Here is a 27699-nt window from a genome sequence, read left to right as displayed (position 1 = left end):
TCAGAAGCCCCTACAGCGGGACCACGGTGTAACGCGTGCACGAGTGCCGCGTTTACGTTTTAAATCGCCATATCTCAGCTTCTAGCAGTCCGCTTTTAAAAATTTAAAAACCAAAATATTTCTTTTGCCATTCTCTACTGTATTTCATAAAAAGATTTTGACATAAAAAATTTATAATTCAACATGCCGAATACTAATAGTGTGCGTTGTAAGGCCTACAGAGCACGTATACGTGCAATGCGACCATCGAACCACCTCCATTGAGTACAAAGAAGAGATCTGTAAAAACTTTGTAATAAACTTGTAAAACAATTGTAAAATATTAAACCATTGTAGCTTTCTACAGTGTGACTCTAAACCACTAAAACTCTGTAATAAACTTGAAAAACACTTGTAAAATATTAAACCACTGTAACATTGAAATAATAAACGTTTTAAAAAGATTCTAAAGAACTTAACTTCCGCTATGCGTGCTCAGCACACACACGCAATTTTTTCTGCTTCATATTGTATACTCGCAGTATCAGAGTAATAATAATCACTGCCCGTCCACACTATGCGGAAAAAGCCTGAGTTTGAAAATCGTCAATACCGAAGAAATTTTTATGAGACTTTTAAAAATTATAATGAATTAGTCGATCTTGGGCGAGTAGTGAACATTTCCGTTCCTTGAACATCAACTCGGGTTTTTCAATCAATAAAAACAGGTAAACTAACTACAGCATACAGATAATTCACAAACATAACGCCAGAGCAATTAAGTCTATAGACTTAATTGCTCTGGTTAATTGCTTTGATTAATCGCTTAATCAAAATTTGATTAAGCGATTTCATGAAATCCATAGTGCAAGCGATACACGAGAAATACGGAGTTACAAAAATAGGCTGAGAGCCTTTTTCAGAACAGCCTATTTTTACTTTTCGAGAAAAAAGTCGTGGGCAACCTATTTTGTAACAGGTTGTCGGCGACTGTCATGTCATGTACGTGTCAATTACAGGTTTTTTTTTTTTTTTTTTTTTTTTATAAATGATTAATATTTGATTCAATTTTCATTCGCGTTTCTGTATTTATTCCTTAGTTTTTGAGCACTAGTGTATTTTGGCTCTACGTGAAATAACACATTCCAGCCATCCCCTTTAATAATATATAAAGACAAGTAGATAATCGAAAAGGATTTACGATTTCGCAGTCCTGAGATTATCATCGCTGCTAGGCCTTCTGGCTTAGACTGTATTGTAGTCCTCGGATTATCGCCCAGCGCACCGATATTTAGAGACCTCTCTGCCTTGGCGGAAAGGCAGAATTCGTACTGTTCAAAAACGTCCATTTTGTATCTCTGTATCTTTGTATATTTCGTATCCCTGTTGTCTTAATCTTCTCAATTATCATTCCGCTGATTTAACTGTAGTCATATTCCACGTTAGCATATTACTGCAATGTGAAATATCGCAATAAGTAAGCGACGTCTTGGTAGCTCTGTGAACCATGACCCTTAAATCTGTTCATTAGAGACCAATCCTCCATTTGCTCCTTTAATGGGAAACCCCTGACCTCTTTATCACGACGGGTACATTGTAACAATCGTTTCGTAAATTATCTTCGGCTACTGTTGATTGCAATGCAGATTATTACCAGTCCGTATGAAAAAAAACAGAAGTGGTACTATTCTTTACAGCCCCCTTTACCATATCAGATGTTTAGTTTAGCGTTATTTATTTATTTATTTTATTTTTAGCCTTAACCGCAATATACTGTAAATCTAGTAGATAGCAGTTAGAAAGAAATCGTTCCAGGCTTATTCATCCGTTCTCGATTTGATCCAATAAAGGTTGTAAATGAAATTACTTTCAGTTTACTTTTAATCTCACTCCAGTGTAAAATTTAAATTAAACTGCTTGCAGATAATCAGCTGCATATTTTAGAAACTCCTTAACTACCAACTAATGGCTGCAGTGCCAGGCGATCTCTAAATGACACAGAAACTACACAAGATGAACTCCTTGAACTGCAACGACCTCAGCTAACAGTCAGATGAACGAGGAAGGGATGGCGAAGACGGCGCTCGCTCACGCTTAATCCAATGATTAAACAAACCATTTCAGGCGTTCCGAGGAACGCGCGGTATGCAAAGATTGTGGCATTGTCGCAAAATTAAACATTGCACAGAAAACGCATTCTTTCCAAGAGAAATCTTTGTCATCTTGCGTTTGTAATCTACCTGGTTTGATACAAGGAAAGAGATGGTGTGCTGGAGAGGGGGAAGTTATAAGATGATCATACAACCGAAAACTATTGAAATGAAAATAAATTCGGAATGAAAGAATTCCAGAATTGAAAAACGAATGCAGCGAAGAGTGTCTATGTCTGGAAGTGTCTTGGTGCTCAGGGATGAATGGCACAAGAAATGTTTTACTGAGCGATTCCTAGGTAACACCAAGAAAGTTCTATTCAATGCATTCTTTCCAGAAATATTAAAGAAGCAAAGGGGTCAATTTGTGCATACCCATCTAGTAATAAGTTTATTGAAAAGCACAAAACTGCTAAAAATTCTGGTATTTTTTTTTTCCAAAGTTACTTAATGTTTACATAATTAGCCGAACTCTTTTAATGTGAATTTTTATAATTTTAAACATAACATCAGAAATAAACGTATGTTCCAATCTGCTAAATATAGGGCCACGTTTGGAAAATCTGATATAATAAAAAGGATACTTAAGTCAGCCAACGTTTGGAAACATCACTGTGGTTTGCGCAAGGTTTCAAAAGTATTACACTGGTGTGCAAAATTTAAGGACCAGTCAGGTTTTCACCTGTAGCTTCTCATAGGAGTGGCCTAGATGGGAAAAGCATACCAAAGGAACCTCATGAGGTACAGAAATGATGAAGGAAACAACACCGACACAACAACGGAAACAAAACGGTATAGACGGACTTTATTCAAAAATGGCAACATAGCACTGGCTGCCATGATACAGATGCATCCCTGCCAAACGTGGAACAAAGGGAAGAGGTGGTCCTCAGTAGGAGATATGGCCACCCCTAATGTCGATGCAGGCTTCGCACCGCCTGTCCATACTTAGAACAATGTTGTTGATAAGTTCTTGCGGTAACGTTGTCCATTCCTCAGTCAGCGCCATCTTCAGCTGGCGAACATTTTCTGGTGAGTGTCGACGTGCCGCTAGGCGTCTCCCCAGAGCGTCCCATATGTGTTCGATGGGATTTAGATCGATAGAACGAGCAGGCCGATCCATACGAACAATGTCCTCGCTTTCCAAAAGCATATCAACAGCTGCAGTGCGATGGGATGTGGCGTTATCATCCATAAACACGAACTCGGGGTCAATGGCACCTCGGAACAGACGCACATGGGGAAGGATTACCTCAGTACAGTGGCGTGCACCGGTTACAGTACCGCCTTCCAGTATCTGGAGTTGTGTACATCCATCCAAGATAACGCTTCCCCAGACGAGAACATCTCGACCACCATATCGATCCCTTTCAGTGATGTTTGCGGGGTGATACCGTGTGCCAACCTCTCTCCAGGTTAGCTGACGTCCAGAATCGCGGCTGAGACTCAATCTACTCTCATCAGTAAAGAGTACCTTAAATAAAAAATTTGTGGTTGTAACCTTTATAAATAGGGTTGGTCCTTAAGTTTTGCACACCAGTGTATGTTCGAGAATTGACGTGCTCTCTAGTCAATTTGTCTGTTTTGCTGGACGAAAAACGGAGTGTCCAGGGTAAATACCTTGCTTTCTACGCCTGAGACCGACCAATCAGCCACGGAGTGAAAAAGCTCATAAAAGTTCCTCGCGTCATTGACGGGATTCGATCCCGAGCATTTTCCACTTTGTGTGGGAAGGACGCCACTGTGGTACCTGCGAAGATTATAAATGGGTTTAGATTTGCATAGCAATAAATTAACCTAATAAACTGCTTTTATCCATTGACTCTAATACAATACGCAATTGAATTGCAGGGCTTTTCGCCGATTACAAAGTAATGGATTACGAAGTGGAAAAACGTTAAAAACTTTGTAACTGGTTTGCGTTTCTCAAGTTGCGATATTGTTTCTGTGAGCTGCCTTGTTGTAGCATGATAAGTAAAGACCACTTCTCTAAATAGAGGGCTACAAGGCTATTTATTTTTAAAGCGATACCCAACATCTAAACGGCTGTTACTGTGATTATTATCATATCGTTGATTTATTTGACACTCCACAAGGGCACCCTGTGACAACCCAGTGACCATATAAATCACAAGATTTGAAATAAAAGCTCTAGGAAATGCGCAGCGAAATAGTCAGCTATTATTATTATCATCATTATCATTATTTCAAATAATAATAATAACTAAAGCTAAGTATCGCAAATATGTATCGTAACAAAAGAGGACTTCTCTCCTTTTTAGTGAAAGTTTTTCACTTGCAAACCCACTAATATTACAAATAATAAAAAGTTCCTGTAATTTTATCAGATTTAAGTTAAATATTGAAGACTGCAATTTCACACTGTGTAGCCTCGTTATTTGGTACACCTAGATTTTCATCAAATGGAGTGCTCCTTCACGAACAGCATCTCATGTTCGTATCATGCAATATAAAGCGGGTGGAGAGACAAGTACGGATGCTGTATATCTGCAATTCATGGCAATCAGTGCCAGAAGCGCCTGTATGACTATCTCGGAAACTGCAACCCTGTTGGGGTTTTCACACAAGACTGTGTCTTCTGTGTATCGACATTGGTCAAATAGCATCAACCCAACGGCGATCTAAGTGTCAACAATGCAGGAGGATGGTGGCAATGTAATGGTGTGGAAGTGTGTTCGTGGTGCACATTCGGTCTTCTTGATACCAGTGGAACAACATTTAGATACTAAGATTGCGGCGAAAATTATTTCTGGTCCTCCCTGGCTGCAGTTTATCTATCTGAAAATGGATTCTTCCATTTTTACGCCAAAAACATGAGAGTGAATTCAACCTATTTCAGCAGCTCACTCAATCATCAAATCTCAGTCCAAATGAGTTCCTGCAGGATCAGGTGAAAGAAGATCTTTGAATTAGAGATCCGTGATCATCCTGGTAATATATGTGAGAAGCAATCGAGCCAACATGGCTAGCATCACTGTGGCTTTTTCGACACCTCGCTCTCGTTGAGTCCATGCCACGATGAATTCAGGCCGTTTAGATGACTAAAGGCAATTCTGAAATGCTATTAGGTAGAGTATCTAATAAAGTGACCACTTAGTGTACGCTTTGATAAATACCTATATCACAGTATGGCAGACCAAGAGTGGGACAGTGGTTAGAGCGTACGGCCACAAGTAAGGAGACTGCGGGTTCGAACCTGTACGCTGCCGGAAGAGATACACAGCACATTTTATCTGTGATGTTGGAAATCCAGCTTGCATTAATAATTCAATATGCAATCACAATGAATTCGACTCTAGTGGCCTCGGCGATATAGAGGATTTCCTGTATGTACAATGAGTTGGCTAGAGAATAAACTGAAATTACTTGTTTAAGTCAATTATACGCATAAGATGTGTTAAGCGGCATTGCCATTAATTGAGTTTTGTTGATGGCAACTAAATTAATTAATTAACTTGTTCTTGTTACTTTGGTGGCATCCATGGAAGTAATCTTTTTCTCACTTTTAAATAGCTCAACTTTTTTTTTTTTTTTTTTTATAAGCAGATCTCACCGAAGTTGACGGCACGGATAAATCTCGTGCAATATAAACCAGTTTCAAGAGAATAAAAAAAAAAAAGACTCCAACTAAGTCATTTTTAATCCTTTTTTTTTTTTTTTTTTCAAACATAAAATTGTCAGTTGCTGTTGTACAACATTTATATATTATTATTAGTATTAGTGTTAGTAACGGTCGCATGGTGCAAGAAAGCCTATGGCTTATGCTGCACCAGCCAAAAAAAAAAAAAAAAAAATCCGAACAAAACAATGATAAAACCAAAAAAAAAAAAAAATAAATAAATAATAATAATTAATAAATAAAAAAAATAAAATAAAAAATAAATAAAAAGGAAATTAAAACTATCATCCTATGCGCTTCCCTTACCCGAAAGTACTATCCAGATGACCTTTGAATTTCCTCAAACTGTCGGCCTCTACCACCCATGAAGGCAACTTATTCCAGTAATTTATAACTCGCTGGCTAAAATAGAACTTCCTGCAGTCCAATCTAAACATTTCCCCCCGTAACTTGAATTTATGTCCCCTATTTCTAGCATCATTTATAATCTTGAAAATTTTGTCCTCATTCATTTTACTGATGCCTCTCAGAACCTTAAACACCTCAATCAAATCTCCTCTAAGGTGTCTAGTTTCAAAACTCTGCAACCCACATATTCGAAGTCTTTTTTTTTCATAAGGACGCCCTTTTGCCGATCTCACCAGGCGAGTTACCCTTCTTTGCACCCTTTCAAGAAGCTCGATGTCTTTCTTTAGGTGCGGTCTCCATACTTGAACACAGTATTCCAAGTGTGGTCTAACATAAGCCTTATATAATGGGATTATCACGTCCCTATCTCTACTTGCAAAAGTTCGATAGATCATCGATAGGACACCATGGGCCTTCCTTGCAACCTGTTTACAATGCTCAGAGAATTTCATGTCTGACCGTATCCTAACACCCAAGTCCCTTTCCTCCAGTACTGGGTTTAGTTGAACTCCACCAAGTGATAAGTTATTTTGGGATTACTGTTTCCCAGGTGTAATACCTTACACTTTGTTGGATTAAAGCACAGCTGCCATTTTTCTGACCATTCCTGAAGTCTATCTAGGTCTCTCTGAAGAAGCTCAGCTTGACAGTGATCATTAACTACTCTGCCAATTTTAACATCATCTGCAAATTTAGACATCACGCCCTCTATCCCTTCATCAATGTTGTTTATGAAAATTAAAAACAACAGTGGTCCTAATATTGATCCTTGGGGAACCCCACTTCTTACATCAACCCAATCTGAGGAATAGCCATTTATCACAACCCTCTGCCTTCTGCCCTGAAGCCATCCTTCTATCCATCTAAGGATTTTCCCAGTGATTCCAACCTGTTCCAGCTTATAAAGCAACCGCTCATGTGGGACTGAGTCAAAAGCTTTGCTGAAATCTAAATAAACAATGTCGAAATTATTCCCTAAATCCAGCTCGTGAGTGACCCTTTCGAAATAGCGAACCAGATTTGTTAAACATGATTTTCCCTTTACGAAACCATGCTGAGTATCCTTGAGAATTTCAATTCGATCCAAATGATCCTGAATTCCACCCTTGATCATTGCCTCCATGATTTTCCCTACTACTGAAGTCAGACTGACAGGTCGATAATTTCCAACTTCACTTTTAGAGCCACCCTTATGTATGGGAGATACATTTGCACTTTTCCAATCCAAGGGAATCTCCCCAGAGTCTAATGATGCTCGCATAATTAGCCGCAATGGTTCAATGCACTCGCTTGCCGCCTCTCTTAAGATTATAGGGTATATATCATAATTAAGCAGCATTTGAATTATTCTTGAAAATAATCAAATAACTGAACGTAATATTAAGGTTGCAATGATATTTATAAGACATTTTGAGACAAATATAACTGATTTAACAGCAGTATGACCCAATGTCAGCTATCAATGGCCGTTGTGTGCATATGATGTAAAAGTGGTGACGGATTGACGAAAGTATGAAAGACGAGGACTTCTGTACATACGATGAATTGGCTTTGCATTAGCAACACATATCTAATACCTCGTGAGACTCCCTTTGCCCATGATACTGGCTGTACACGTCTTGGCATGGTCTTCACAAGGTGTTAAGGCGTGTCCTGTGGTAGTACTACCCATTCGTTGCATAATGTGTCTAGTAATGTCCGCACATTGTTAGGTGGATGGTCGTAGCATCGAATGTCCATTTCCAATTTATTCTTGCTTTACTTCTTCTCACTTCTAATTATTGGAAGGTCCCTCTTTTGATCCTCCTCTATTCTATCCTTTTACCTCCCCAACTCCAAACTTACTTCTCCCTCTATATTCCTCCTTTTCCACTTCATTCTTTTCCGGGCAATCTCAGGTGTTATGCCCTGGGCTTGCCCAAACCAAATTATGATATTAGGGTCCCCTGTAAATGATTACATCTACCCATATTTATTTTGTCTGTAAATTGCGTGTATTCTCTGGCCGATTTGCCTGTTTGCTGGACGAAAAAACCCCAGTTTCTGGGGGGAAACCTTGTTTTCTACGTCTGAGACCGACTAACTCAGCCACAGAGTGAAAAAAGTCCACTAAATTCCTCGCGTCATCCCTCGGCTTGCCCAGCAGGAGATAGTAGATTCTGGCCGCCTCCAGGTGGCGGGGATGGGAGTGGGACGTAGTGATCAGGTATTGCTGCTTCTCACCTGCTAAGAGCCAGGCACCTTAAGACAACATAACAACAGAACACATCATAACACTTGCATGTCCAACATACTACATACAAATGGCCGGTTTTGGCGTAAGCTTCAACACAAGAAGTACAATAGCGGCTAATGGGGAGAACCATGGGGTCCACCACAACAACACATGAATATCCCTGTCCATTTCCAATGCTTCCTTGTGGAGGTGAAGAGGCAACGTGGGCCCCACTAGGGGCTACTCGGCTAAATTCTAGAGGACCAATAAATCAACACAAACTAACACTACACCATGCAGACCATACAACAAAGTTCACACCATCCCTGGCATTTACAGAGTTTGTACTGCGACACAGAGTACACTACACGGAGCTCGGGGGAACTCCCCAGTGCCGTCTGAGAAGAAACTATGTCCATTTCCAGTAATACCTGAAGAAACATCTACTGGAATTTGAGAAATCAATATACTAATCTTATTAGACAGAAAAAGGAGTCATGGAAATGCTTGTTGGTACTACTGGTAATGTTGGGGTGTAGTGTACCGTATTGTTACCAACAAGCTGCCAAAAGGTGATGTGGTTAATACATCAAACATAGAAGATGGCCGGATTACAAACACCTGGGAGGAAACAGTGAGCAACATTCTTGATGAATTGTTTTCAGTAAGTGACAATTCTTTTACTGAAAAACAAGCCAATATATTAGAGGGAAAATAACAAATATCAAAATCTGAAAACTGAGACCCCTTTTATTCTGGAGGAGCTACTAACAACATTAGATAAAAACCAAAACAAAAAAATGTCCAGGTTATGACCTTATATAAATAGAAATAATCAAAAAATTGGTCAAAAATTACCCACAGCACTTTCTGCAACTGTACAATGATTGCTTACAACAAGAAACCTTCCCCACTCCATGGAAAGAAGCAAATTTAAGACTTATCCTGAAGAATTTAGAAAAGCCTCAAACGGATCCAAAGTCTTACTGGTCCACTGCCCTACTTCCAGTTTTGGGTAAGGTAATAGAAAGACTTATACTATTAAGAATACAAACCCACTACCTAAATACCAATCTGCAATCAAACTATCAATGTGGATTTAAACAGGGATGCCCCACAGAGGACGCCATGGATCGTCTTATCAAAACAGTACACACAGCAGAGGAGAAATATGTACTGGCTGTGTCTGTAGATTTTGCAGGTGCATTTGATGAACTGTGGTGGACCAACATACTTCGCAGACTGCCATAAGCTGGAATACCACAAAATTTATAAGAACTAATACAAAACTATCTCAGGGATAAGCAGGTCTAAGTCAGAACCAGATACCAGCGTATTACTAGAAAAGTGACAAAAGGATGCCCCCAGAGTTCAGTGCTGGGTTCCTGTTTTTGGAACCTGGTTGGCTCGAATGACAGAGTCGCCTTAGCAGACGACTGGTCTGCGAAGGCGACTCTGTCACCTATCTTGTCGACTTGTCTGGCTAGTTAAAGTCAACAACAGGCTGTTCTTGAACAGTATGCCAACCTATCAGTGAATACACTCCAGAATTTGGCAAATACTTATAATCTAATAATATCCAGCAGAAAAACAAAGTCAATCCTACTAAAAGATAACTTAAATATAAACAGGAGTCCACAAATCAAAATTTTAGGAAAAACAGTAGCCCTGCTAACAGAACTGAAATATCCAGGAACTGTATTTATTAACAAGTTGGAAACTTGTGCATTTAGCTAAAAAAAATCAGAAATTACACTAGACTGATTACTAGGATCAGCCGTGCTGACTGGGACTTAAAGAGGAAGAATATTGACCTAATTTACAAGGCAATATTCCTTCAAATCATAACCTATGGCGCAGACGTGTGGTATTATGGAGCCATGACGCGAGGAACTTTAGTGGGCTTTTTTCACTCCATGGCTGAGTTAGTTGGCCTTAGGCATAGATAGCAAGGTTTTTCCGTCCAGCAAACAGGCAAATCGATCAGAGAACACACGCAATTTACAGACAAAATAAATATAGGTAGATGTAATCATTTACAGGGGACCCTAATGTCACAATTTTTTTTTTCTTTTTTGGTATTATGGAGCCAGTTAGTCGGTCTCAGGAGTAGATAGCAAGGTTTTTGCCCCAGAACTGGAGTTTTTCTTTCAGAAAAACAGACAAATCGACCATGGAACACATGCAATTAACAGACATAAGACACACAGCACGGCAAATGAATTTAATTATTCGGGTGGCCTAAATATAATAGTTTGGTTTTTTTTTTTTTTTTTTTTCCTTTTGGCATTATGGAGCCACTTTGGACAGAAATTAAAATAAAATGGATTGCATACAGTGAATCACACTACTGACCATTACAAAGGCTTGCTGCACAGTCACTACACCTGCTTTGCAGGTCCTGGCAGGCACATTGCCTCTGGATCTGGAAATATTAAGAAGGGCCTCAATTACAGATTAAAGAGGCAAATCCCAACCACCATCTTGGGAATGACACTTAATTTAGAAACAGCCGTAGAATAAGAAAGGGAGAGAATCATGTTTTACCAGAAGGTTTCTTTCACTGTCTTCCCCAAACCGCTTCCTTGGTTTGCCCCAAGATTATATGCCACATTTTTGCTTACAGGGCATGGATCCCCGAATGCAAAGTTATGCCAACTGGGACTGACCCAAGACCCTAAATGTACCTATGTACCCGATGAGGATTCGGCACATGTCCTTTATAACTGTCCCAATTACCATCCCCACAGATGTAGACATATAACTAAGATTGGTCCCATAAACCCTGGAGATGAGCAAATACTCATCTCTGACGAGACACACTACATGGCCTTCTCTGAGTTTGGTCAGAAAGCTTTCGAGGCTAGGAGAACCAACCATGAGGAGACGGCCTGACTGTGATACCCCCTACTTAAGACTACTGCACTCCCTGACTGTGATGATCACTGATAATAGCTCTCGTGTGTAGCCAAGGTTTGCACTTAAATCCCAATTGGATGAGAAGGATGTATCCAGGTCAACAAGGAGAAGAGAAGAGAAGAAACGTTGCAGAGAGCAGTGACGGAGAAGTGCAGCAGCAGAGATGAAAGTACTATCCTGAAGAGCAGAAGTCCCATAACAGGGAAGGAGCCATCGTCAGCACAATCCTATCCATAAGTCAAGTCATCTAGTTTAGAAGAAGCACACAGCTGGTATAGCTTGGAAAAGCAAGAATCTAGTATTGAAGAAGTGACCTTAGAATGGGAACACATCGAGTAATGAGTTAGAGAAGCAGGCTGAAACATTATAGGTGACTGGGAGTTGGTTGTTGGGCGGTTTGTGGAGAAGTTGATGCCAGGATAAGGCGTCTTCTCTTGAAGAGAGAAGTAGAAAATGTGGAAAAAGCTGTGAAAGCATATTCGGATTTGATTAGTGCACTAGCAGGTTGCATAGTAGTCAGGTTAAGATCTGTGAGTAGTCGGTGCTGGATATCAAGATAGATGGTTCAAGAAGAGATTAAATGTTCCGGTCTTCAGTTTCTCCACAGAAACATAGATTATCTTCAGAAAAGACCCAGATCATGCAGCTTTTTTTTAAGCCAAGGGAACAAAATTATTGGTAATATGACCTTTGTTCCCAGTTGACCAATGAGTCTGGAGATGGAGAAAAGTTCGGCCCAATGCGTTTTCTCTCTGCTTTGATGTCGTTGTCAACCTGTATTTGAATGCCAAGGAAGGAGGAAACTTGATTCTTGCGAACACAGTAAATTAAACCCTGGAAAACTGCATGAAGATCTATGGGATGATTAGCAGTGAGTACTTGGAGAGTTGCAGTAGAGCTTGTTCTGCAAGCGCGAGTAATATGGAGTAGGATGATTCTCTGTCTCTGTTCGAGATGGGCTTGAAGGAATCGTTTGTTGGTCCGGTAGTACCATACTTCCGCATCATTGAGAATAATTGGAATGAAGATTGTGGAGTACATGAGCTGAAGGGATCTACCCTTCAACTCCCAGTCTCTCCTCGTGACGTGTGAGAGCATGGCGGTAAACTGCCTTGTTTGTTATTGTTTGGTTCAGAGTGGCAATGGGGTTTTAAAAACATCAGCGACTAAGGCCATATTGCCCCATGTAACTGTTTGTAAATTGTGTATGTTCTGTGGTCGATTTTTTGTTTGTTGTAAGAAAAACTTCAGTTTCTGGGAGAAAAAACCATGCTACCCTCGCCTGAGACTAACTCAGCCACGTTGTCTGTGAAAAAGGCCCATTAAAATTCCACATGTTATCAACGGGACTCGAACTCAGGTCTTTTCCACTCTGTGTGGGGAGGACGGTGATTCTACCAACTGTGCTACCCACAAGGCTACCCTTATCTCTTCTCTGATTGCCTTCATGTGAGGGATAAAGGACCAGCGGTCATTCAGGGTAGCACCTAGAAATTTCACAGAATTGCAGTTGGTGAGCTCCCTGATCCTTATAGTCGGAGGACGACGGATATCAACGTTGCCTTTCAGCATGAGGGTATTGCCCTTTTTTGATGGCGATGAAAAGCTTGTGAACTGCTGTCAAGGCAGAAAGGTCAAACAAAGCAATGTTGGGCTGGGTTTCCAGTGCTGAACGTGATGGACCCTCAGTGAGTAGAACCAGATCATCTGCATAGGAAAGGGTAGAAGTATGTTGGAACTGCTTCATTAACCATTCATCAAGCACCACATTCCAGGCAGCAGGTCCCAGGATTGGTCCTTGGGGACATCCCCTCTTAATTTCCTTGGTAATACAATGGTATTTTGTTTTTATAGAAATCTTTCTGTGCTCAAAAGTAGTTGGTGAGACACCTATACATGCCAATTGAGCGCTCTGATTCCCTGGAACGCTTGAGGAGACTAAGCCACCACACGCACTATATCCGTGTGGACATTGCGCGTCCACAAAATTGGCAAAAATAGCAACCACATAAGTAGCATGCGATGACCTAACAGTATGAAATGTTTAAAAGAGCATCTACGGTAGAGCAACCTGTCTCGAACCCATATTGATTTTGAGCATTCATCCGTTTCCTCTCATAAAAGAATCGTAGCCCGGTAAGCAGAAACCGCTCAAAATCTTTGCCTAAGATGGAAAGCAGGGCAATTGGACAGAAGGATTTGGAAAGCTGTGAGGGATTTGCACTGTTCCAAAATCAGGCGAATGTTGGAATATTTCCAACTGGTGGGGAAGATACCATCCCGAAGACAGGAATTATACAGTTGGATTAGCAAGTTAGGATGATTAGCCCACAGACGTTTTCTGCGTGGGTAGCACAGTGGTATCGTCACCGTCCTTCCCACACCGGGTGGAAAAGGCCCGGGTTCGAATCCCGTCGATGACGGGAGGAACTTTAGTGGTCTTTTTTCACTCCGTGGCTGAGTTAGTCGGTCTCAGGCATAGATAGCAAGGTAGGTTTTTTCCCTCAGAAACTGAGGTTTTTTCGTCTAGCAAAACAGGCAAATCGACCAGAGAACACACGCAATTTACAGACACGAATACGGGTTAATGTAATCATTTACAGGTAACCCTAATATAGTAATTTGATAGCCCACAGACGTTGGATAGCTTCAAGCTTAATACGTTACCCTGAATGCTAAGTTTGTGGTGGTTGATTTGCCAGGGACTGCGTAATGAATTTTGGCTGGCTTCAGGGGGAGAATATACAGTAATTTGTTATAGTTGGCTGTAAAGTATTTTCCAAAATCGGTTAAGAGGCTTGATGCACAGGTAATAGAACTGAATTGGTCGACTTTAGATGAGAGTTGCTTTTTAGGGATAGAGCAGACCTTGTATCTGTGCCATAGTAGGCGAATGAAATGATGTTCAAGGCACTGACTGACTGGCTGGGACATTTCACCATGAATTGGGGTATTTCATCATCACCCGCAGTGGCTGTTGACAGTAGGACACTGATAGCTTGAATGAGTTTTTACTTAGTTAACCGAACTTTGAAAGTACATCGGAGGTATGATCGTAGCCGAATTATGATGGCATTATGAGGACTGTAGTTTGATTAGAAAACTTTGTTATATGTTCGAGCCATAGCTCAAGGTCAAGGCGGAGATCGATGTCACGGTTCTTGGTTTTGTAGAACGGTTTACCCTTTTGGTGGGTGGATTCAATGTGACCATGAATGCAGCCACTTGCTATAATTAAAGATGGCACAAAAGCGGGGAGAACTCAACTTTGTCCACGATATCGCCAGAGGATTTACACTTGCTGTCAGAGGACTGCTTGGTTTTGAACAACGTTGTCAGCTCAGGTGTCCACCATGCCTTCGAACGAGAAGTAACTCTAAGAGTTTTAGTGGCTGCATAGTCAAAGACTATCTTGATCCAGCGAGTGAGAAGGTTAACAACAAGGCTGAGATCACAGTCAGCAAGCAGGGGCTAAGGAATAGAGGAAGCAGCCCCCAGGAAGCACTGTGTGTTAACGTTTTATGGAGCTGTTAGATTTCTTATGATCATGTTAATTGAGATGTGAAAGTCGAGAAAGCGTGGAAACATAGAGAGAAATATGGGAGAGTGGTGAGATCGTTGGATATACAATGATGTTCAAAGAAAGTGCATCACCTAAATTCCTAGGTGATGACCTAGGAATTTCACATTTCTAACACTTTTTTAGCGATGGTATGCTACATTAATGACTAGCATCACAAATAGAAATATGAACTATTATCTATTAATAGTTAAAGCAAAGCTAAGTAATATTTGACAGGTGCTCTCAAAATATTCCAAAATGAGCATTTTCAACCTTTATGCAACAGTTTTGGTAAACACGACAATTATAGCTGAAATGTTTATCAGAAGCCCTCAATTTGCTTCAGTTTATCATTTTAAATAGAAAACAAATGAAAAGTTCACTAGGTGCAAACTAATATTTAGTTGAACGGCCTCTGGCCCTGATGACAGCAGCACACCGTCGAGGCAATGACAAGATCAATTTCTGAAGATAATCAACTGATAGTTCGTGGTTCCAAAAATGAATTATGGCTTCCTGAAGTTCACGAAGGGTCTTTGGTTTCTTTCTGGCAACTGCAGATTCCAGACGATGCCAACAGTTCTCTATAGGATTCAGGTCCGAGCTGTTTTCTGGCCAGCTAAGAGTTGTAATGGACCGTTCTTCCAACCATTTTTCACCTGTAACAAATGTAAACACATTACTTTCGAACCTCTAATGCAGAAATGAAGCTAAAGTAACTACAGAAGTGCCTACTTACACTTTTCACCCGATGACAAGGAGCAGAGTCATCCTGAAAGATGCAATTACTTGGCAGGTTGAAATGTCTCTAATGGTTGGCAGCAATTTGCAATTTGCCTTCCAGTACAACCAGGTATCCATTGGCATTTACGAAACCTTTTATAAAACTGCAGGTGACCTACTCTGCGATAACAAATGCACCCCCATATCGTTTGGCTGGTAAGGAATTTCACTGTAGACACCATACGGTCTGGATGGTATTCTTCACCACGTCTACTGCGAATTGTTTGTCTCCCATTAGAGCCATGCAGGTTGAATTTCTTCTCATCCTAGAAAATAACTGACTTCCACTGCTCGGGGGTCCATTTGACATGCTGCTTACACCAAATTAACCGGGCCTTTTTAATTTTTTGTGTGAGGAGGGGCTTCTTCTTAGGACGATGGGCTACAAGTCCATTTTTGAAGAGGCGTCTTCTGACTGTTACTGCACTTTCTACCACTCCTGTATGTCCTTCCCATTCTCTTTTCAGCTCAGACAAAGAAGCTTTACGGTTTTTAAGGCATAAGCGCTTCAAAACGCGGTCCTATTTTGGCATAGAGACTCGTTTGCGTCCGGTTCCTTTTTCCCCTATCAGCAGAACCAGTATTCTTGAGTTTGGAAAGAAATCTACTCACTGTCGACTGATTACAAGACACCCTATAAGCAATATGACGGGAAGAACATCCTTCCTCACGTAAAGCTACGATAGCACTCTTTCTTTGTGGCGCCAACTGCACGTAACTCACCATCCTGACACAAGCAAGGAATGACTGCAACTCTTGCAGAGCATGCTTATACAGGGTGTTTCAGTTAAACGTTTCAGAACTTCTAAGAGGGGTAGGGTACATCCTGACAACTCGAAATCATATAGCAATGTGGGGTCAGAAATGCTTTCCTGAAGCGGTGTTGTACACAGAAGCACCATAAAGAAAAGAGACCGTAAGTGAGAAATCGTTTTAATAATACATGAAAAGAAGCAAAAGCTACATGGATTAAAGTAAGTGTTCGAAGTTTCTTCCACGGGCTACAATGCACGCCTCACATCTCCGACGCATGGACATCCGAACATTCTGGAATACTCCAGGCGAATTTCGAATTTCTTGAACAAGAACGCCAAGTTAGTAGGATGGATGATTACACGAACGCAGAGTTAGCCGATATGCATTTGGCGTACGGGGCTGCAAATTGTAGTGGGCCAGCCGCACAGCGTTTGTACGCGGAACGATATCCGACGAGGCGTATTCCCAGTCTTAATTTCTTTGCAAGACTGCACCAGAAGTTAGCTGAGAGAGGTTCATTTGAAAGTGCTGACAGGGACAGGGTAAGAACAGCACGGATACCAGCCGTCGAACAGAATGTGCTGCAGCATGTACAGGGGAATCCAAGAACGAGTACACGAAGTCTAGCAAACGCAGTCGGGATTTCCCATTGCAGCGTCTGGAGGATTCTCCGAGAACAAGACATGCATCCGTTTCACGTGCAGCGTGTCCAGACACAGCAACCGGAGGATTATGCACCTCGTATTGCTTTCGCACAGTGGTACCTTGGAAAATGTGCTACAAATCCCCTTTTTCCTGCTGAAGTGTTGTTTTCCGATGAGGCATCCTTCACAAGGGAAGGAATTTTCAACACGCATAACGACCATAACTGGGCGGTCGAGAACCCGCATGCAATACGACGTCGTGCAGCACAGATTCGATTTTCGGTCAATGTATGGGCCGGTATTATGGAAGATCACCTCATCGAACCTTACCTGTTACCGTGTCGTCTAACCGGACCTATCTACTTGATCTTTCTGCAGCAAGTATTGCCACAACTTTTGAGAGATGAACAGATTTCTGCATCGACGCAACAGACAATGTGGTTCCAACACGATGGAGCCCCTGCCCATTATAGCGGAGATGTTCGTAACTACCTGGATGTCACATTTGGTCAACAGTGGATCGGACGTGGTGGTCCCGTGCGTTGGCCTGCTCGGTCACCCGACCTATCATGTCTCGATTTTTATTTCTGGGGTCATATGAAATCGCTAGTTTATGACACCCCTGTTGACAATGCTGAGGAGCTGGTTGCAAGAATCGCAGTAGCTGCCGAAGAAATTCGAAATTCGCCTGGAGTATTCCAGAATGTTCGGATGTCCATGCGTCGGAGATGTGAGGCGTGCATTGTAGCCCGTGGAAGAAACTTCGAACACTTACTTTAATCCATGTGCCTTTTGCTTCTTTTCATGTATTATTAAAACGATTTCTCACTTACGGTCTCTTTTCTTTATGGTGCTTCTGTGTACAACACCGCTTCAGGAAAGCATTTCCGACCCCACATTGCTATATGATTTCGAGTTGTCAGGATGTACCCTACCCCTCTTAGAAGTTCTGAAACGTTTAACTGAAACACCCTGTACAGCTGAAAGTTACAGCTGATGCAATATTACGTCATCGCCTACGCGTGTCGATCTTATTTGATGCAATCTGTAAGAAATATTGCCATATACTTACGTTATTCGGACGACAGTTACAATTCTAAGGGGTGATACAGTTTCTTTGAACACCACGTATTAACGCCTGATAAACTTGGTTGCTTTGTTTGGCTTCACACACATACACATGTCAATTCCTAAAATCAACAAGTTGTTGTAGTAGGGTTTCAGGAGCATCAGCGACTAAGCCCATATTGCTCCTATATATTGTCTGTAAATTGCGTGTATTCTGTGGTGGATTTTCTGTTTGCTGGACGGAAAACTCGAGTTTCCAGGAGTAAAAAACCATGCTATCCTAGCCTGACTAACTCAGCCACGTTTTGAAAAAGGCTCATAAAAATTCCTCACATCATCAACGAGACTCGAACTCAGGTCTATTCCACCCAATGTGGGGAGAACGGCGATTCTACCAACTGTGCTACCCATGAGAGAGAGAGAGAGAGAGAGATTCCATTGAAGTAGAGACCATCACCAAATCTAGTATTCTACTAAGCAAATTAAGGAATTGTTTAAAGTCTTTAGTAATTGGCAAGGCCTTATCTTTAGATGAGAAATAATAATAATAGCACCATTAGGATGCACCAGAAGCGAAGGTATGGATAGACCGAAGTTAAAGCTCACTGACATTTGTACAAGAAGCGTGTTCAATACTTTGTTTTGAAATGGATTTATTAATAATTATTAACTGTCAGTTTAACTGAGGAAGGTTGACAAAACAGCCGAAAGCTTTTGTATGTATCTAATCTAATATATGTATGTATTTACTTTATTAAACTTATCATAACTTGTTCTGTCTCCGTTTCGCTCTGTGCCACAGTAATTCGATATTAATAATGAATCCAGAGCGCACAGGCCTCTTTAATCAGATTTATTAATAAATTTTACCAGTATGACAAGCGTTAATTCAAGGCAGAAAACGAAGCTAGATATCTGGATAGAGACCAATTGCCATATGTTATATTCTGCACCTCTATCAGTCATATATCTAAACCTTTATCAGCACACAAATATGTTATATTTGTGTGCTGGTTTAGATATACACTGAGTGATCACTGAATTATGACCACCTCTATGAAAACTGAATGCGACCCGTTGACCACGTGAGGTACGAGAGTGCGGAGTTAGTCGAACTACGTAGCATAGATTACGTATCAGTGGTTTAGTAGGTAGCAAAATTCCTAGCGTGAATGGGTAAAAGGAAGGATTTATCGTACTATGCATAGTATTAGGGTCAGGCGCCACCTGTGGTTTCCCACATCTGCGCCATATGTTAGCTGTGAAGGAATACAGTACTACTGTAAATGCCAGAAAAGTGTTGTGTGTTGTATATGACATATGGCATTAGGTTCTGTTGTGTGTGTGGCATTTGGCCGCAGGGCCCATGGTGGGACTCCACGTTGCCCGCACAAACCACTAGGCGGTAGCCAGTCTGCCCATAATTCTCTAGCTTGTCTCCGCCAGGGCTGCCAGAGCTTCCTGGACGGAGACAAAAAAAAAAAAAAGGTAGAGTCGGGGAAGTACAGAGTGTACGCAAGAAAGGAGGGTATAGCTAGAAATATGGAGGATATAGGCGAAGGCATCCTCAAGGTTATCAATGGAGCAATAAGCGCCATCAGTTGAAAGGGGAACCCGGGAACGACGATATATCGGACTTTGAAAAAGGACAGATTGTGGGTGCTCGACGAGCTGGTGCCTCGATTTCCCAAACGGCTGAACTGGTGGGGTGTTTGCGAGCCGCCGTAGTTAAAGTGTACCAGGACTGGCGTTAAAATGGTCAAACAACAACGACCCGACGGCAAAACTGCAAAGGTCAGCGAAAGGTTGCTGTTAGAGATGAGCGCCGGGTCCGACGACTCGTACAGGCGAACAGGCGCAGCGCTGTTGAAGAGTTGACTACCCAATACAACATGGGCCAACCCGGAACAATATCTGACATGACCATGCTTCACACGCTCGCATGTATGGGCTATACCAGCAGACGATCCCTAGGACATCCTCTCCTAACCAAGGTTCATTGGCGTAAAGGACTCGCCTGGTGCAAAGAGCAGCAAGTTGGACGTTAGAAGACTGGAAGAAGGTGTGCTGGTCGGATGAGCCACGTTATTTACTCCACAGCATGAATGGTCGTGTATGGATTTGGCGTCGACAACATGAGGCTCTCGATCCATCATGTATGGTATCAAAAGTGCCGGCCGGTGGAGGCGATTGTATAGTGTGGGGCATGTTTCACTGGCGGGAACTTGGACCCCTGGTGCATGTGGAACAACGTATCAGTGGTCTCCGCTATCGTCAATTGCTTGCTGACGGTGTCCACCCCGCTATGTTACACTTTTTCCCGAATGGCGATGGTGTCTTTCAAGATGACAATGCGCCGAGCCATCGGGCACTTGTTGTGCAGGAATGGTTTGAGGAACACACTTCTGACTTCCCGCATATCGATTGGCTTCTGAACTTCACCGACATCAATCCCATAGAGCACTTGTGGGATACTATGGAAAGGCATATCAGGCGTCTGGATACACCAATCACCTCCATACCTGCATTGCTGACCGCATTACAGACAGCTTGGTTGGCCATACCTCCCGAACGCTTCCGACATCTTGTTCAATCAACGCCTCGTCGGATAGCTGTTGTACTGAGGCCCAAAGGAGGACCTACGAAGTATTAGGTCATAATTCAGTGATCACTCAGTGTAAGACAAGAGTTTAGGGTGGAGTGAGGAATAAAGGGTTTCAACCATAAACAAATGATTTCACTGACACGATCAGAGCAAATATTTGGATCGGAAGAGTTAAAACAATGGGCCAATCAAGGAAAAGAGAAATAGAAATCATGCATAAATAATCCCACTTCATGCTCTTGTAATGCCAAAGGATACGAGGATGAAAACGGGCATGGGGAGGAGCGGAGAGAGAGAGATCATCACCAAATCTAGTATTCTACTAAGTAAATGAAGAAATTGTGTAAAGTCATTAGTAATTGGCAAGGCCTCAGCATCTCTACGAGTTAGTGCCCTACAACTATAAAACTGATTCCTGCTGGAATTGTGAACATTAAAATTACCAAGAAAAATTACTTCCTTAAGGAAAGTTTGACCGTAGAAATTCACGTTTTAAAGGAGGTAAAAAGTTCTGAGTGATTTGTAGAGTTCAAGAGACGATAGAGACAAGTGAATCTGACAGAATGAGGTAAACAGATTTTTAAACTGAAGAGCGCAAAAAGAAGAGATTCCAGATTAGAAAGTTTCTGACAAGGAATATCTGAGCGGACATGTGTACAAGTATCACCGTTAAAGCAAAAGGAATTACAAAGGAAACAGTTAGGACAAATGAGATTAGTGGTAATTGAATCAACCGATAATTCAGACTGTCAAAAAAAGTAAGTGGGATTGGGCAAATTGTAGATTGAAATAGACATTGCTGAGATTGGAACTGAGACAATATATTTGTGAAATGAATGAGGAAGATTTTAGAAGGAGATTTTGATCTCTTCCAGATAATTTTGCTCCATTACTCTTATTATTCATGATAGACTTATGTAAATGAGGCATGTACATACTTGTTCAGTTAGCCACAAAAAACTGAACTTTACTCTACAGGTTTTTCATTATCAACGTAACGCATACACTACGACGCAGGAATGATACCCTCTCTCAATTTAGAAAACAATAAAGATTAATGAAGAACTTAGTTTATTAAAAACTAATATCATTAAATATTGTTTTTCAAACAAAATAAATGTGCAGGATGTCAACTCTCTAAGTAGTCTACAAATAAGAGCCAAAACACTGCCCACCCATAAATAAATCAGTAAAAGCCGCCTTTCTTGTAAATCGCAATTATAAAGACCAATAAATAAGACGAATAGAGAAACAATACGTCATGAACTTCAATACAAGTTGATGGACAGCGAACTGGTCAGCAGTACGCCACACCATCCACACCAAATTTTACCGTGTTTTATACATATTTATTTATTTTATTTAACTCAGTTCTGTTATATAATACCTCCGTTCGGCAGTGATGGAGGGTGAAGATCGTATGTTATTTACAATTTTTCGACAAGAGCTACCAGCAGCTGTTGGCGAATGCTCCATAATGTGGCAAAGGCTTTCTGTAGTGCTTTGCTTTTGTATCATTGAAATGACTTTGAAAAGTAAGATTTTCGTCGTTCCAGGTTAGACTCAGGTCGGCGTGTGTTTCCACTTTCTTAATGGAAGTATTCTGCATGGAAGCCTTAATGTCATTCTTCAACCTTTTTCTTGTAAAGTTCATTTGAGCGAATTAATGATTGAGTTAAAAGGTGAACCCAATCATGCGTAGGTAGCTATCAAAATTATCCAGCTTTTATTTATTTCTCCTTGGATTGTTAGACTGCTGTTCGAACTGCCTGATATAAAGTTTAATGTCAATTGGCAATGGATGAGAAGCCGGAATTAGTGAATAAGAAAGGTTCTAGTGCTACTGTGAAGGGCAGCGCAGATAAAACGTAGGATGCCAGTATATTTCGTCTGATTTGGAGAAAACATGCTAACAAATGTCTAATGTGGTAATAAACAATAGCTAAATGGTGGCTTTGATGATTTATAGTAGAGTCCCTTGGATATTGAAACACTGTTGTAGAATAAATAAAATTGCTGGTATTAAAAAAAACAAAAAAACGGATAGTAAAAATGGGTCGTGCAGTTCTAATATCGCCATCGAGGTGATTTGTGTGCTGATACGATCCAATGAAGTGTTATAACTTAACATATTTAATACACTCATAGCAGAACGTATGACTTCTTGAATAATTTTTTTAAATTGTGGACTCATTTTGGCAACTGGCTGACTTCCTATCGTGAATTCCTAAGACCAAAGCGTGATTGGTCGGCAGTCGACAGTCTACCAGCTTCAAAGAAGTTGCAACTGAGTTTTTGGAAACATTAAGTTAAATATTATTTAATTTTAAAATTTTATTATTTATTTAATTTTAAAATGTTATAATTTATTTAATTTTTAAATTTTATTATTTATTTAATTTTAAAATGTTATAATTTATTTAATTTTTAAATTTTATTAAATATTATTTAATTTTATTAAATATTATTTAATTTTAACTTAAATATAAATCGTATTTGAAGAACGAATTCATCATCCCATAACACTATTCAGTGAATAAGTTCTTTTGCACCAAATTGAAACAAACTGATTTAGTAAAATAAAAAAAAAAACGAAATTTCCGGTATTTCTCAATATCATTGAAAATAACGGAACAGATGTTTTGCAGTGTCAGTTCCGCCAGTTCTTCTTTCATAATAATGAAGGAAGAAACAATTGGTGTACGGTGGTCCTTGGTTGGGGCTTAGAGGGCAACAGGTATTCTGTGTGTTATCAGACACTCAGTCTAAAACATTGATAGATCAAATATCTTTCTAGTACAGAAGATTTAGGAGACGTCTGGTTGGCCTGCCTCCCTAAAATCCACTCATGCATACCTTCTCGATTGTAAGCCCTGTTGCATTACTTAGGTGGCAACGAACGTGTAGAGTGGTTCTCTTCAAGCCGCCTGGTCAGCGTGAAGAGGAAATGACCAAACCCTCCAGCATATGACAGCACGACGAAACAAATGGCCCTCAGTCCCTAGCGGCTTTCACTCCCCCTCTTGCAGCAGTGAGAGGATCAGAGTGGAAGCAGAGCGTGCTAAGAATCTCTGGGTACGACCAGGCTGCCATGCACAGAAACTGAACTTGGTCTGTTACAACGTAAGATCGCTCATCGGTGAAGACAGGATATTAGAGCTGGAAAAGGAACTAGAAAATGCGAATTGGAATATCATCGGTTTGGCTGAAACAAGAAGAAGAAATGAATCACTTATAGGTTTATCAAGTGAAAATCTGCTGTACACCAACGGAAGGAGTGAAGGTGGAGTTGGATTTCTGGTCCATAAAGATTTAAAAAACAACATTTTGGAATTCAAAAGTACATCACCAAGGGTGTCAAGACTAATACTCAAGATTTCTAAGAGGTACAACCTAAAGGTTATAATGATTTATGCACCAACATCGAGCCATGATGATGAAGATAATAAAGAAATGTACACCGAAATTGAGTCTTCTAGATGAGCAGAAAACCCACTACACTATTATGAATTAAGACAAAACAGCGCAGAAAGGGGAACTATAGGAAATTTTAGAATTGGTGAAAGAAATGAAAGAGGTGAAAGACTTGTGGAATTTGCAGAATCTCAAGGATTGTCAGTAATGAACACTTTTTTCAAGAAAAGAGTGAACAGAAAGTGGACATGGAAGAGTCCAAATGGATTAACAACTAATGAAATCGACTTCATCCTCACTAACAGAGATATATCGTGAATGATGTTACCGTCCTGAATAAGGTAAATGTTGGAAGTGATCACAGAATGGTAAGATGTACACTTGATTTAGATGTTGGAAAGGAAAGGAAAAAACTGACTCGAGTAAATAATATAAAGGTCTTTGAGATAACAGAAGAGGAGAAAAAGCAGTATGTACTGGAACTTAAGACCAAGTTTGAGCTTCTGCAGACTGTTCAGGACCAAGATATCGACGAAGAATATTACAATTTTCTGAAAGTGATAAAGCCCAAGAAACCTATAGGGAAAAAGAAATCCAAAGAATTAAAAATTAGTCAAGAAACACTTGTTATGATGAACCGAAGGCGACAAATGAAGAGCAAGATAAACACTGACAGGGAGAAAATTGAGTATACTGAGTTATGCAAAGCCATTAGAAAGAGATTCAGAGAGGATATAAGAAGATTTAATACAAGAAAAGTAGAACAAGCATTAAGGGAAAACAAAGGACTTAAATCAGCAGCCATGAGCAGTAATACAGAAAGACAAATGATACTGAAAGTGAAGAATATAGATGGTGTACTTATAAATAGCAGAGGAGGCATAATTCAAATAGCAGAAGACTACTATAGAGAATTATACAAGGAGCGAGGGAATGATGCCAGCAGTGGGGAAGGTGGAATGCAAATTAACAACACATACGACACACCCGATATTCTTCCTGATGAGAGAGAACATGCATTGAAGAAAATGAAGAATCGGAAAGCCCCGGGGGAAGATGAATTTACTGTAGAGTTGTTAAAATTGGGAGGAAGAGACATAACACAAAAACTGGCAAGACTCTTCACAAAGTGCATTAGAAAAAGTGTGACGCCTAAGCAGCGGAATAATAGTTTTGCTGCGTAAGAAAGGAGATAAACAGAAATTGGAAATTATAGACCAATTAGCTTTTTATCCCACATCTACATGTTGTTCACAAGGGTCATTAGTAACAGATTAAAAAGAATACGTGATGAGAATCAACCGAAAGAGCAAGCTGGCTTTAGGACAGGATTCTCAACTATGGATCACTTTCACGTAATATCACAGCTAATGGAGAAAGCAAATAAATATAAAACATCATTATGCCTGGCATTTGTGGATTATGAAAAGGCTTTTGATTCCATACAACATAAGGCAATGTTTCGGGCACTGGAAAGGCAAGGCATAGATATCCCATATATTATGATTTTGAAGAAAATATATGAGAACACTACCTCCTTTATTAGACTAGACAAAGATAGTAGCAAATTTAAAATCGAGAAAGGAGTTCGACAAGGAGACACAATATCTCCTCAGCTGTTTACTGCTGTCCTTGAGGAAGCTTTCAGAAGATTAGCCTGGTCGAAGAAAGGAGTCAATGTGAACGGAGAGTACCTAAACCATTTACAATTTGCAGATGACATTGTGGTCATAAGCCACGATCCCAAAGAATTAGAGGAAAATCTTAATCAGTTATGCACAGTTAGTAAGGATTTTGGACTAAAGATGAATATGGCTAAAACAAAAGTAACGATGAACAAGTATGCCACGGAGAGGGAAATTATGATTGAAGCAGCAGTAATTGAAAAGTTGGAGTCATATACTTATCTGGGATAAGTTATTAGCTGTAATAATGATAAATGGCTGGAAGTCAAGAGAAGAATAAATTTTGGATGGATAGCATTCAGGAAATATAGTCGCATACTGAAGAGCAATATCCCAGTCTGTCTGAAACGTAAAATAATGAACCAATGTATACTCCCCACCATGACTTATGGAAGTGAAACTTGGGCACTCACCAAAAGAATGGAAGAGAAGCTGAGAACTACACAGCGAAGAATGGAACGAATTATACTGGGAATCAGACTGTTAGATAAGAAGAGAAACACATGGTTAGGCAGCAAACTCAAGTAAAAGACATTCTTATCAAAACTAAAGAACTAAAATGGTCTTGGGCAGGACACAGCTCGAAGACATGATGACAGATGGACTAAGAAAATAACAGAATGGTACCCAAGAGGAGCTAGAAGAAAACCTGGAAGACAACAGAGGAGATGGATAGATGAAATTCACGAGTTTGTGGGCAGTAAATGGATGGCCATTGCACAAAACAGAAGGAACTGAAAAGTTGCTGGAGAGGCCTTCATCCTGGAATGGATTGAAAATGGCTGATGATGATCCTTGGTTAGGGAACTGGCAAATGCAAAAAAGAAACGAATTAATAAATTATCCAGTCATGCTTGCATTTTAATAGTCCTTCATGGCAACGCAGAGTGTGATAAATGCGTTCAGATCTTCCCTTTCCGATGAAACTTTCGAAATGCTCTTGAGAGCCAAGTCTAAATAGCAGTGCCACTATTATCAACAAAACTTCGAGTGAACGTTTCTGAAGAGGGAATAGTCTGCAACAGAATCTTTCTAAAGCAATCATAATCAATTGATACTTAACAGACATCCAAATCCTAAGGGAAAAAAAAAAACCCTAATATTTGAAAGTATACTGTACTGGTTAACAATCTATGGCTGTATTTTAATATAAAATGTGTACGATGTCAATGCAATTTAAGTTCAAAGGCGGCGTGGACTTTAAACCTCCTACTTTTTTCTCAAAAATTCTAGTTTTCTCCTATTTTTTACGAAAAAAAAAAATCTTTGTACAGTTACCGATCTCCGGCTTTTCGAAAGTCAAAAGTTGGTAGATGTACCTTTATATCCGTACAGTAATATCTTCATTTCAAAATCAGTTCGATTTTTGTTTTGTCAAAAGTTATATATACAGTATACATAAATAAATAAATAAACAGCTCGTTTATAGTTGGATTCGTTCCTGTATACTGAAAAACGGCATACACTCAACTAAGGCATAAGTGAGAATTCATCCATGCATTCCATCCAGTCATCGACGCAATCGCATAATTTGTTACAATAGTTTACCTATTGAAACACTCATTCATATATACTCGCATGTAACAATATTCAGATAGCTGAACTAACGAAACGCTCGATAACACTGCCAAAAGTGATCATTGTTTCATTCAGTTAGGTAATTTCGTAATTAAAAATTAAATTATTAAATGCTTGTTAATATCATAAATTCGATAAATCATGAAGAAAATCCGAATGATGCCTGATGTACCTTTGTGGCAACAGAACTCCAGGGTTAGGTTTTGACGTTGCATAACAGATTGGTGAATAAACTGATTTTCAGTTTAAAAGAAATCATTATTTCATTTTAGGAATCGAATTATTTTATTTAC

This window comes from Mastigoproctus giganteus, chromosome 10, assembly GCF_048544385.1.
Source record: "Mastigoproctus giganteus isolate SK-2022 chromosome 10, ASM4854438v1, whole genome shotgun sequence".
Lineage (NCBI taxonomy): Eukaryota > Metazoa > Arthropoda > Arachnida > Uropygi > Thelyphonidae > Mastigoproctus > Mastigoproctus giganteus.
This window is presented reverse-complemented; position numbering follows the sequence as displayed.